The sequence below is a fragment of the Nipponia nippon genome, unplaced genomic scaffold (genome assembly GCF_047370975.1).
Source record: "Nipponia nippon isolate SJK-2023a ecotype South Korea unplaced genomic scaffold, ASM4737097v1 scaffold_8, whole genome shotgun sequence".
NCBI classification, from domain to species: Eukaryota; Metazoa; Chordata; class Aves; order Pelecaniformes; family Threskiornithidae; genus Nipponia; species Nipponia nippon.
The window spans coordinates 47,866,878-47,880,802 of NW_028262402.1; the positions used below are offsets into that span (position 1 = coordinate 47,866,878).

The following is a 13,925-nucleotide window of genomic DNA, read 5'->3' on the forward strand; positions in this document are numbered from 1 at the left end:
TCAAAATAGTCTTCAAGATGTTGAAGCTTTCCTTTAAATCCTCACAGCGCCAAGACCCCTTTAAGATAAATGATTTTATATTAGCAGTGAAGGAGTTAGAGATTTACAAAGTCAGTAAGAATTCATAACTTTCGCATTTTAATCATTCATAGCCACTGTATTTGATTTACCCCACAATTTCCATCAGAAAATGAAAAAGTTTTGAAGAATGAGTTATTTTCAATGTAAATCTCCAGCAAGCCTCTGTCAATCATGTTAGTCCTTTCCGCGTTAGTTTTTCCTGCCTCCTGATTGAAACTACACAACCAGGTTAATTACTTCATTACTTACTTTAAAAGACTGTAAATATATGGAAAGTTAAACTAATACACAGCAATTCTCCATGGAATAGAAGAAACCATTATAAACATCAGTATAGCTCATGAAGATCAACTATATACTTTTCACTACCCTAACACTTTTACAAAGGAAAAAAAAATCTGTAGAGGTCTGGAACGCTCCTACCAAAGGATATGTATGCATACACATAAAAGAGGGAAATAAACAATTCCATGCTCAAATACAATATTTGCTTTCCACAAATTGTATATTCTCTCTGCCTCTAATAGAATAACAACCTGTGGGAAGCTACCATTCCAGAAATTATAGCTTAAAAAGAAGTTTCAGTGTTGGACGTTTGTTGGGAAGACTAAGCCTTTGATAGTTTTGCTGGCAAGTTTTATTTTTTTACTTATTTATTAATTTCCAGTGTTGAGCAACTCATTGTACCTTTGTTCAACTACAGGGAAAGAACCGTTTAGTTTACAGCACAGTTTTATATGCAAATTATATTCAGTAGACTCTCTACTCATCATAAGTGTCAACAGGAGAAAAAAGTATGACAGATTTAAGACTGTTGAGATTTTTTCATAAGCTTTGAAGGAACACTGAAATTACAAAGCACACCTAACTCACTGTAAAGCATTTTCTCTAAGTATATGCTAAATCATGTATATTAAAGGATTTTTTTTTTAAACGTAGTATGACACTTTATGCTCCATTTTCCATTTCTAAATATTTGTGACAACTAAAAGAGTCCTGTCTTCTGCATACAGTCAAACTTACTGTTTGCTTAGCTCTTCCAGAAACGAAGCTTGTTTCTACTCTGTGGAAACATTTCCATTAGATTTAGTAGCACTGGAGAAAAAGCAAGTTTTCTCCCCCACACAAATCAAAATTCAGGAGGAAATTCAGAGTTCAAAATGAAGAGCTATTTTACTGCCAATAGGGGAAAAAAAGTCTTAACAAATCAAGCAGCTGTTGCACTAACAACATCAAATAAAGAAATTGTAGAGCTTATTCTACCCTTTATCAATAATGCATGGCTGCGCACAGACAATTTATAGCTGTTTTCCATCACTGTGTATTGTGTAGTACTAAATTAAGTCTACAAAATTCAAGGACAGTCCACCCACACAGCTACTGTAAGCCAGCCAGGCCACTTTGAATAAACATTTTAAAGGCATAAAGTGAGTTTTATTAGCATGCTGAGCCACAGTTCCTAGTGGACAAAGCATCTCCTTTGAAAAAGTAGAAGTACATTTAGCAGAAGGAGAGATGAGTTACTCTTGTGCCTTACATGTAGAGAAATAGCAAAAAGGAAAAAAAATATATATATACATGCAACAACTCAAAACCCCAGATTTAAGATTAAAACATGAAGCAAGATAATTTATTTTTCTACACTAGAAATTGATTGTCAGTCTCAGAAAATCCTGAGAGGTGCTGAACAGGTCAGGTTCTGGCACCAAAAGAGCTAAAAACCAAAGATGGTTTTGACAGGTTTTGTTTATATTTAGATAGCTCCAAAGATTAACAGACTTATTTTTTAATCCTTCACAAGTCGTATAAATCAGAAAAGCACACATAAGGCTTTCATCAAGATAAAGAACTAGTTATCATACTGAAATCTCCTCAGCAACATTTACAGCACCAGTAAATATGTGAGAGGTGGGGTCCCTTCCACAGGCCAAATTAACGAAGAGGTGGTATGGCACAAGTTGGTCGCTTTCGGTCAGTCCACCTCTTCCTACCACAGCAGTCCCAGCACTTGAATGCCTGGAACACAAGAAAGCATCAAGGAACTTGGAGCACACAAGCTGGCCACCAGCAGCAAAAGGATGCAGATGCCAGGTCTGTGCATCCAACAGTTTTATCCAGGCTCTGCTCTGGCAGTGGCCAACGTGCCACCTGGGTCCTCCACCTGGGTCCTCGCTAGCTGGGTCCTCACTAGCTGGATTTCAGGTGTGGAGTCAGGTGTAACCAGCCACAACATGGATGGCACCACCACCAGGAGGTGGGTTTGGGTCACACTGCAGACTTCTATTGCTGTTCCTTTTACAGTTGCGCTGCCCAGCTTCCCTCTAAAAAAAATATTGGCAAGTATGGGATTTGTGACGGCCTTTTTATAACCAGAGCACCACTTAATGCGGGACCCTCCAGGTCTCTCTGGTAACTGGCACAGACAAGATGACATCCCTGCCTGGAAAAAACTACTTTCATACAATGTGGGAAGGTGGAGGATGTAGCACAGCATGGCTGGGCAGCTTGATAGCTTTGTGGCATATTTAAGCACAACCACAGCTAAGAGCAGGAAGGATGCAAGAGACAGGACTTAAGTCACATCTGCTCTAAGTTGGTCAAGTGGAAATATCTGGCCAAATAAAAAAAATGTGACTGCGTTTATCATGCAGGTGTGGAGAGGAAAAAAACCCACTTGGTATTTGGTATTGGTGGTATTTGGATTTGCAGACACCTTCCATTTTCTAGTTAAGGTGTATACTACTGTATACCAAAGTTTAACTTCACTTAGAACAGGCATGCTTTGTCAAAAATCAGATCCCCTTTGCAGATGCAAGTATCTCATAGACCTCTGAAGCCAACTAATCAGTGTGTAACACTCTGATTTAACTGCTCCAGCAAACCCTGAAAATTCAGAAAGTGAAGAGCCAGACTTGACTAAATCTTCTCACTACATTGCTGTGCCAGAGCAACCAACCCCCAGCCTTTGGTGAAGCTGCTTCGCCCCTGTGAAAGCAGAACCTGTCTGCTCTGTCCTACAGGCAGAAACTATCCCAGATGCAGTTGTACTGAGATCTAGTCATGTTTTCTGTAAAATCTTTTTTAAGATTTTCAAGATAAGCAGAAGCCTAAAAAAACCTATAGCTTAAGGAAAGCAACTGCTGGGTATTTGTATTTTAACCTGTCAGAAGTGCAAGGTTTTATTCAGAGGGTTGGTTGGGGTTTTTTTGCATTTAATAGGTTGAGTTTCTGCTGTGAAAAGTGAAAATGCTGTTTTGAAGTCTGATGATACTGCAGTAAACCCCTTGGCTAAATCAACGCTGCAGGACACAGCTTTGAGAAACCCCAGACAATCCCACTGACGCAACTGTGGCTTTATAAATGGAAATTAATTTTAATAAGTCCGTTGCTCATCTCACATTGCCGAAGTCTGTTATCCAATTAGAAGCTCACTGCTTTCATGACCTGCACAGGGATCACATTTGGTGAAGTTCAGAAGCACACCAAATGCTCTTGGGCCCTCTCCATGGAGCATGTCACTCCAGTGGGATGCTGGCTTTGTAACTCACAGGCAAAAAGCACTGAGGTGGTCACGTTAGTATTTCGAAGTTAGCAGTTATCTGTACAAATGCAAAATGTCTTGAGCACAATGAAATGCTATTGTGTTACATGCAATCATGGGCACACATGATCTTCAAACACTGTATTTTACGAAGAAAAATTGAGCCCACTTCTCCAAAGACTTGCTAAATTAGTAGCCCTAGTGTACCGACATTTAATTTGTAGTACCTCTATATAGTGATGGCTATTGACATTAATGCCTGTACTTTCCTGTCCTCTGTAACACCAAGTTACAGCCCAGCACTACTCTAATATACAGCGGGACAGTTTGCCATGGCACTTGGTGTAAGGATATGCAAAGAAGATATGTATGTGTATATATGTATATATGTATGTATATAACATGAAGAGTACTTAAATTCAGAGCATCTGAGAAGCCCATCTCTTCATCTTGCTCCTCTCCGTAGCCACAGCCTTGTGATGAGCGCTGACATAGGAGCTGCCTTTACTGTCCATTTCTTAGCAACTGTACATGGTGCTCCCATGCTTTCTGAGGAGCCACCAGACAGTCAGCAATCATCACTACTTTGGCTCCCTGACAGCAGTCTGTTCTGCGTTGTCCAGCCTTTCTGCAATTGTACTCTTCCTCTCTGTCCGCATGCGTTTCCTTACAGCCTCCTCCCCTCTTCACCCACCCCGTACCTTGCACAGCCACCCATGCACCCCGCCAGACATCCAGGCCGTGACTACACTAGTTTACTGACACCTGCCGCAGTGCACCGGGCAGTCCAGGTCTGTTGACCTGCAAGGGCAATCTGAGAGTCCCTCTATGCATATATCCACATTTCCTTCACTTAGAAGCCCATGCATGGCTGAGGGTGCACGCTTCTATAGCCAGGACATGGCTGTGGCACACAGCCACACAGGAACTGGGACAAGCCTAGTCACAGTGATAAGTTTCCTTAAGCATTTCTCCTCCCTGCCAGCTACAGCCCTGCCTTGGGGCCCAGAAGCAGCTGTGGCTGCTTTCCCCCAACTCCTGTACAAAGCACTTCTCTGTCACCAGAAAAGACAAAATTCACCTACAAATGCTTTTCCTGGTGAAAAGAAGGAGCTCTAGAAGAGCGAAAGCCCTGGTATGCCCAAGTGAAGAACAGCATCCTGCAAGGAGGGACAGGCACCACTCCACGAGCAGGAGCCCAGGGCCGATTTGAAATGTGCTGGCATGAGGTCTGCAGTGGAAAGTGCAGGCAGGCTTCCCGGTCATGGCAGCTTGCCACAGGTGCATTGCAGCACCCTCTGCCCCCTCTCTGAACTGAGTTTTGCGCAAGAGAGCCAAAGGGAGAGTCAGTGGAGTCTGGGTGCATGCATGTGCACACACACACGCACACACCCCATCTAAATGGCAAGTTCAGAGAGTAATGAAGGAAGGCAGGCAATCTGCTCTTCCACACTTACTGAGTTTTGCAGTTTGGGAAAGACAGCTGGTGCCCCTGCATCTTTGGGATCACTAGATTCAGTAGCCCTCTACCTGTCCCAACAGCTGTCGGTAATTCAAGGCCACGTCTGTAAGCACAAGATTTACTCCGCACTCAAAAGCCAAACAAGATGTCCCCCACCACTTAGTTTCACTCTGATTAAAGCAGTAAAAGCAGCACAAGACAAGTTAATCTGCAGTGAGCTATCCTAAGTAGTCAGAATGACCAAGAGACTAAATCTTTGCTCTTCAAGAGATGAGTTCAGTTTTAGGTGTGTCTTAGCTCTCATCCAAACCTGCAGCACACATAACAAGGTGGGCAGTGACAGCCACCAAAAGTAAATAAAAATAGCAGTCAGCTGCCACTTCAAATAGCAGCTGTCAAACCTGAGGGAATCCAGGAGTCAGCAACAAAGAGAGCATTTACATGGGGATTACCCATGTGGATTTCTTTTATTACAGATTTAATTCAGGCCCTCCCTTTGGTGTTGCTCTTAACCTGATTTGTGTCTTTGTACAGCAACATTTCTATACAGCCCTGCCCGGCTGCGGTGCTTACACCGAGTCCCTGGTCACCGAAATGACTCTGCAGGAAGAGAAGGCCATGGTGTGCACCGAGCATTGCACAAATGTACCCTCTGTTGGCCTGGTCTGTGGCTGGTGTACTGCGCTGCTGAGAAAAAGCAGCAGCAGCACTACAGTGCAGCAGACAATCCAGCTAGGAATCCAAAAGATGGGTACAAAATATAGGTAATTAATTAATTAATGAAAACGACAGCAGTCATCTCTAGTCAAAGCAGAATGGTCACTCTTCCAGCTACAGTTGCATTTAGCTTCTTACCTATATTTTTCCTGGTGAAGAATTTGTCTCAGCCTGACATCCCACAGGGACTGAAGACTAAACCTTTTTACTAGTAAAACATGAATAATACGCAGATGAAGGATTAAGGCATTCTAATGGAAAGGTATACAAGCACTTAAAAGTGTAGAATTGGTGATTTAGAAAAAAAAAAACAAGTTGTTTCTTCATTGCATCAATTTTTACCTTATTGAAGTCAGTGAATTGAGTCATAGCTAACAAATACTGATAGTCGGGTCCAGTCTAAGAGTTCATGTTAGTATGGTTTATTACAGAGCCAGAGGGGGGGGCTGAGACAATCTGTGGGACCACATCTATTCTCTTCCCTCTGCCCCCTGCAAAAGAAGTCACATCTTACCTTAAAACATTGCAACAGAAGTGCCAGTCCTCTACTTCCCTTTAGGCCTTCTTAAACATCAGAAATAATGCAGAGGATTCAGCTAGTTCAATGCTTCAGCATTTGACAGCGCATTCAGGTTCCTGAGAGTCATCCTACAAGAAGAGAAATGAAAAGCGCCAATTAGTCATTGTACATGTTGGGCAACATATGACCTGTTTAAAACAGCTGATGCCTGGTAAAGCCATGGTGCTAAACAATAATGAAATTACCAACAATCACAAATAGGAAAGGCTAAGTTATTTCTTGCTTCCGCGGTGAAATGCAGAAGCAATATTTTGGTTACAGCACCCTGGAAAGAAAGCACGTCTTGCAATAGATATGTCACCCTGCACTGCCTTCCTAGTTGAAATTGTCTGTTCAAACAACAGTCCATGTGAATGCACAGAACCAAAGCTCCAGGCATGTCAGGATACACCAGCCATGCCAGTTACAGAAACACAACAGTAAGCGTTTAAGAAAGGTAACCTGGTACTAGTTTGAACTGGGAAATGCAGTAGAAGCCCACGAGCTAAGCAGTAGCACTGTATAAGCCAGGATGTTGGTGTACATGAAAGACACATAGAAGTATTTTACAGACTGCAGTAAGAGGAGAGAGATCTACAGACTTGTTTGTCTCATTTCCCTCAACAGACTTTTTAAAAAATTCTGATCTTGCGAGGACTCACATATGCTAAACCCTTACTGACTAAAGACACTCCAACTGCAGCTAAGTTCATGCCTGCACCACTACAGCACATAAGACAGGTCTCTTCCTCCACAGCAATTCAGCTAAGATATTCTGTTACCAAGGTTTAGGCACTCGTTTTTCAGTTCCAACTCACTTGGCATGTCTAATCCCCCAAAAGAGCAAGCTTCCCAAAGCCACAGGCACACACATAGAGAGACACCGTTCTTCGCACCAAGACATCCCACCTCACAATCACTCACAGGTACAGTCCAAGTCAGCTACACCCTGAGGCTGTACTGATGTTGAATCATTGCACAACAACGCTGCTGGGACATTAGACAGCTAGGGAGGGATGGGACGGCAGAACGATTTATCTATATCTATCTATCTCTTACTCAAGAGAGTTTTGAAGATTATTTTCAGGGAAAAGACACTTCTTATCATCCAGGTTTTAATTAAGTACTTCCCTAAAGCTTTGGCATGAAAACACGCAGCAATCATTGTCCCAGTCTGTAAAACTAGAGAGTTGTGGGCTTAATGGAGTACAAGGGAATCATTCCAAGTAAGAATTAAAGCGTTTTTCTTAAAAATTAATAAATAAACTGGCACTGAAAGCATGTCTCAGACCAGTATACCTACATATATATATTGTTCTAATCCTACACTGTTTACAAATCCCTAAAACAGCCTCCTAAGGGTTAATTGTCTTGTAAACTAAAATAACAAGTAGCATTTGAAGGGAAAGGACAAGGGGCTGTCTGTGGGAGTAGCAGAGGGGGGATTAAGCAGGAGACCTTACTCACTTGAAAGATAAACCATAAATGTAACATCTGTTACAAGACCTGATATCCAAAAGTCCCAAGCTTAGGTGAGCTTTAAAATAGTACTGAGTACTCTTAGGTTACCCCACAGTAATGGGAGTCAATTTCTTCTCCCCTCTAACACTTCTCCAATACATTTTGTTGTACTTTCAGCTATTCATGTAAAATATGAACTTGTTTACATTGCATGTTAGCTGTTCATGATACCCCAAAAATGCTTTTCTTGCATTTCAATGGGAGTGCATTCCAAGATGATTACAAGTATCCCCGTTTACATAATATTAAAAACTGTAATGCATTAGGAAACTTGAGATGATAGAAAACAAATTATATCCTTGGAGCTATATATTCACAGATAAGAAGTAGTACCACATCCATCATATTTCTATATAACCTCCTGCTCTACACTTCTGTATAAAGCGTTACAGCAGTTTTCTGTAAAAATTCTGAATATTTCAAGACTTCAGCCTTTATCTTCCAAGTTGTTCAGTCGATAGTTACATATCCTGGACCACTGTTCGAGGACATAACAAAACTGACTTTCAAACCCCTACTACCATACCCAGCATGCCATGTCCTCATGACATGGCGTGAAGATCATTCAGGTATTTCTCATGGGTTAATTTTGCTCCAACAGATTTCACCTTTGCACGTTGTCCCACAGCTAGCATAAACTCTACACCAGGTACTCTGTGTAATTCAGCTGAAGGGAGTGTTTATGCCCACACCTGATCCAGATCAGTTTGGAAGCACAGTAACTGTGCAACACCGAAGGCCAGGACTAGGACGCAGCTTGAGCTCCAAGATGAACTAGTGACAACTTTGTGGGAGTTGCTCGTCTTTCTCAAAGAGGACTGAACAAAAGTCAGAAATCCTTTGGGAGCTAAAATTTATCGCATACCTTACCCTTTTCCACACCAGATGGAAAGAATGCTTCAGTTTTGCTTTTTACCCCAAACAAATCACAGTATACAAGCATACACAATCATCTGACTCCTACACATCCAAGCCCAACCAAAACAAAAAACATTATGTTGCACGCCCATTTTTTTCCCTTAAGGTGAGAACAAACCACACCTAACAGGTATTAACAAAAACACCAAACATTAGAAAATATTATGATACAATGGGGATTTAAAAAAATATATGTAACACTAAGCAAAATTTGAATCTGTATAAAATGGATTTACGTATCTCATACCAAAAAGTAATTATTCTTCTAAACTGTCTCACAAATGGCAATCTAAATTGATTCCCAGGCAGAAAACTGACTTGGTGATTAGCAGAGTGCTAAGTATAAGCAAAGAAAAGCAGAAATGAAAACAAATACAGTAAAACAGTTAAGCAGAGATATTACATATACAAAGGGAGCACATTTGCTGATAAAGTTGTCATTTTTACAGGAAGCTTTAACCTTGATAACATTTTATGTTTAAACAAAGCTTGCTATGCAACAGCTATTTCTTAAATTTCCAAAGACATGGTTTCACCAATTTTTCACGGAAAGTCTACATACTTCACAGCGTACTCTAGCTTGACAAGCTCTCCACAGGCGGGTGACACACGTATTCCATCTTCTCCTCTTTTCCATTTTAATATTGTTCAACACCTCCTCCCACACACTCCTCCAACACATGCACCTCCCTCCAGCAGCCAGATTCACTTATCTAAACAGGAATTTATGCTGGCCTGAAAAAACACCAGCCCCTTCAACTGCAAGGACATGCCTGGATAACTTATTGAGATATGCCTCAGATGTCGTGTCAAACATTTCAAAGTCAGTTAAAGATGCACTGCATAGCACCAGAAGGGTAGTTACATTCTTGCTTGGGAAGGAGACATTATTTTAAAATAAATTGGAATTTGAAGGCAACATTTCCAGTGGTAAATACACTATTTCTTGGTGAATATGTTCTAAATTTTTGGATAGAAAGCCTTTAAGTAGTCAAAAGCAATATTCAATCTTGGTACACCTCACTGGCATAAGTTCTTGTAATTGCTAAAGGAAATAACTAAGGCTATGTCTGCATGGCACAAAGCACCATGCTAATTAACCCTGCAGAGACACTAATTAATCTGGGCAGGGTGCCACAGTAACACGACTACTCTGCTACTTCGGGAATCTCCCCATGCCGATGTATCGTGCCATTTGGTCACACACACACAGAGCAGTCTCTTTCACATGAAAGAAGTCTTACACCAAAGATGAACCCCCCATGGAGGGGTGCTTCCTCTCGGAAGCTGTCATACAACTCTTTTATTTAAGCCTGTGACCTACAGCAGACAATACCGAGCTGTACATTGCACTAATTCTTAACAAACAGTCAAATAATCAACCAGTATGACCGAGGATTGTAGGCTGCTAGGAAGAGGAACGTGAGAGGGTGTATGTATGGACAGTCGTCTTGGTCCCACCCAGCAGAGATGGTCCAGGAGAGCATCCCAGAGGACCTATGTGTAGTGATAATGGTGATTGCCTGCCAATCACCTGCAGCAATTCACCCCACAACATCTTAATTTCTCAGCTGGTCTCAAAGCAGAGCAAGGAGAGACCCTGTAGTGCTAGTGTAAATGTTCGCCAGTTAGTAGGTTCTAAATAGCAGATAATGCTGTGGTTGTTAGCACATTAAAAAAAGTTAAATTGTTGCCAAAGCAACTTTCCTTTCAACATTCAGGTGATAAAACAAGTCTTGGGCTAAAGCCAGAACACCTTATCTGCTGTACCTGATGCCACCTCTTGGTACAGAGACCAGCTCTTCACGTACTGCAAATGGACTTTGAGCTTCTTGTGACTTGTTAAAACACGTGCCATAGGGAATAATGTACTCAGCAGTAGCTTGAAGTGCCTGTCCAAATAGGAACTGTTTTTTGAGCAGCCAGAGAGCAAGAGGGAAGGGGAACGTCTGACATGCGATACAACCTGCAGCAGAACGTAGCCTCGTAGCCTGCCCAACAACACAGGATGGGAAGACACAGAAGGGTCATTCGCTGTGGCACAAACAAGCCAAAGTCAGGGAAAAGTGTTCTACTGCCAAGCAGAACAGGCAATTTCAGAGTCTGAACAGCCCCTGTCCAGTCCCCTCTTTTTCCTCCCCAGCAATCCACATCTAAAAATGAGGCATTTTCAAGACAATCCTGTTCGCATGGCCTCTCTCAAGAAATGCAGACCTTCTGCAAAGCACAGCCCCATGAATTTATGCATGAGTTAGCAAGGGGACTCACATTGCTGGTAAATAGGATACAGCAGCTCAGCTAGAACCTGGCGGGCAAGGCTGGCTTCTCACGTTTCAGTCCCTTTGCAGAGGTCAGAGCGCGAGAAAGGGCAGGTTCACCTTGGTCCAGAGTTTGCACTACAGCGGTCAGAAACCAGTGACTGGTTTCAACAAGTAGGCTGTTCATTGCGGCAAAAGCACAGAGACAACTGTTACTCTAGTATGAAGTGCGCTGCACTGAGACTGGGAGAAACCACATGAAATAAGCAGCATCAAAACCCTCTTGAGGCTTTTCAAGACTTCAGCCTTTATCAAAAGCCTTGAAGCATCAAAACCATGCTCCCAGAGTGGACAGGTACTCAAATATGTCTGCCAGGTCCAGCACGGATGAATACAAATCCTACACCACTATAAAAAGCATAATCGTTAATTTATGAGAAATTAAATTGCATTTGATAAGTAGGTGTTAAAGCAGCAGTTCTCACACTTAGACCCAAAGTACATCAGATCATGAAAAATGGAAAGGTGTCATAAAATACACATTTGCTACCTGATCGCTTAAAAAACCAGCAACACTTTTTTCACAGGCACGTGGTGCACATATAAGTTAGAGACTGACTAATAAAAGGCTGTCTCCTTCAAAACATTTAGGTTTGGGGTTTTTTTTGACCCAAAGGCTGAGTGTTTGTGAATTGGACACAGTAAAAGTGACAATCTAGGTAAACACTTCAGTCTCCAACCAACAAAAACTGGCCAAGATTGTGACAAAACAGTAAAACCCAGCAAGCCATACAAACAGATGTGCTGAATCTTAACACTTTTAGCTGTCAGGTCAGGTGAGACTGACTCACCATTCCCTGTGCCCTCAGAGGCCAGATATATGTCCCACTCTGTCCTCCAGCACCCTCCCTATACAAACTGTGGAGTTTGCCATGGGCTTTCTGAGTGGAGATCTTTGCTTGGCAGGACAAACAGTGCTGTGACACAACCACCACTGCAATGGAGATCTTCACCTGACAGACAGCAGTCGAAGCTTTAACCACGCATGGGCAAACTCCTGAAAAGAACCGGCACGAATACCCACTCTGATGACTGACACCGCTGCCAGAGATAAAGATTCACTTGCAGTGCCAGAGCTCACCCAGTGCTGCCTATTATCCCATCCACAGGGAAGTCACTGCTCATGGACTTCATCAACCCTATATAGGGACTCATGTCAGAGAGTAAGAGGAGGGGAAGTCCTTAGCACACCCAAGTTTTGTTTATAGGGATTTTTTACTCTTCTTTTTCACATGTCCCCTTTTGCAGCCAGATCTAATTCTTTGTTCTCTGTCTGCAAGGCTAAGTTACCAAAACTCAGCCCAGATTTAAAAACATAATGTAATTCCTAGGGCTCTAAAGCAGGATGGGCTTTACAAGGCCAGTTTAGCTGAGATATTTGACGTTATGCAACGAATGGAGGGAGAAGGGGGTGTCACAACTGAAGCACTGGTGTGAAGTTACTTAAAAGTGGTTCAAGCAAGAAGGAAAACTGGGAAGACCCTCAGCTACAGATCATCTTCATTTAATCTTTCTCAATACTCAGTTATATCCTGTAATACTTCCTTTATCCACTTATATCCTTTGCTTGTTTATACTATCATATCATGAAACACCTCTCACAAGCAACAACACATGTGATAAATCTGTGCTTGCTTCCTTAAGGAGAGCAGAGATTAGGAAAGGGCATGAAGGTCATCCTTTTGTCTTGCAATGAAAAGGAACTGGGAAGGTGGAGAATGAAACTGAAAGGGACCATAAAACACTATCTTGCTTGCCTGGTTCCTAGGTCAGATGGCCTCTCAACTGCCTGTGGGACACAGGTGCATAGACACAGACTGCTCCTGATGAGAGCCACCTGCTTACTCCTCTGGTCCCATCCAAGCTGGGCAAGCAGAAGAAGGGAGGGAAAGGGGCCTGCCAGCTTTTAAAAGGAAGAAGACACTTCATCAAGCAATCTTCACCTTCAAAATTAAGTTAAAGATACGGAACTGATTGCCATTATCTCCAGAAACAGCAGCTCAGAAACACTACTAACCTTGATGGGCCCCAAAAATTCTTAACTGCTGGATTTCAAGTGACAAAAGCAAACCTCTGTAAAAACTCTGCTCTTTCTTTGTGCTATTTCCCCATCCTCATAGAAAATGAAAACATTCCCCACCTGCCAAGCATCACTACGTATCTTCATGAGTGTAACACAGCTGTAGATAACAACAACAAAATAGGCAGTTGATATGCTCTAGAACCACGCCAAGAACCTGCATCTTAGGGAATCCATATCCATCTCCGTATCTAGGCTGAAGCTCCCATTACTTTGGGACACATGCCGAGGCTTCAAGTTGGAAGGAAAAAGACAACAGGACTCACGTGCTCCTCTGGCACCAAGGCAAAGGTCACTTGGCTTTGCAGTGCAGGCTTTCTATATGCATGGTGCCTAGGTGCCTTTGGGATTTTCAAACAGATCTTACCACCATCTCCCTAGTGATATTCCAGAGCTTATATTCCTAAGGCATAGGATTTTTGGAAGGACTTCTGTAGACCAGCCTCCAAAATCCAGCAGCGTTTGTGAATGACCCTCAACACCCACCACATGCTCCTGTAATAGCTCTGAGAAATTTCTGGTACTGAACCAAGATGAGAATAAGCCGCTATCATATTTTCAGCCTAAAGCTTTGAAAATGCAATGAATTGATGAATCCTAAGCTGCACAGTGCTATTGGGTAGTATGTTCCTCACTACAGCAGGCTATAACAAGAGGAATACTCAGAAGTGTAAACATAGTCACATATAAGTGAGGGCTACTGTCATAGCAATGCTGTTTCCCTTGTG

The 13,925-nt window shown here is 42.3% G+C and overlaps 1 protein-coding gene across 3 annotated transcripts in view; it reads right to left on the reverse strand.

The window, feature by feature from the left end:
• KANK1 (KN motif and ankyrin repeat domains 1) overlaps window positions 1-13,925 on the reverse strand; it is a 132,248-nt gene that overhangs the window by 92,823 nt on the left and 25,500 nt on the right. For all 3 annotated transcript variants that reach the window (XM_087742153.1, XM_087742154.1, XM_087742152.1), the window contains exon 2: window positions 6,316-6,449. The gene's annotated coding sequence lies outside the window, so the exon portion shown is untranslated. The remainder of the gene's footprint in view (window positions 1-6,315; window positions 6,450-13,925) is intronic.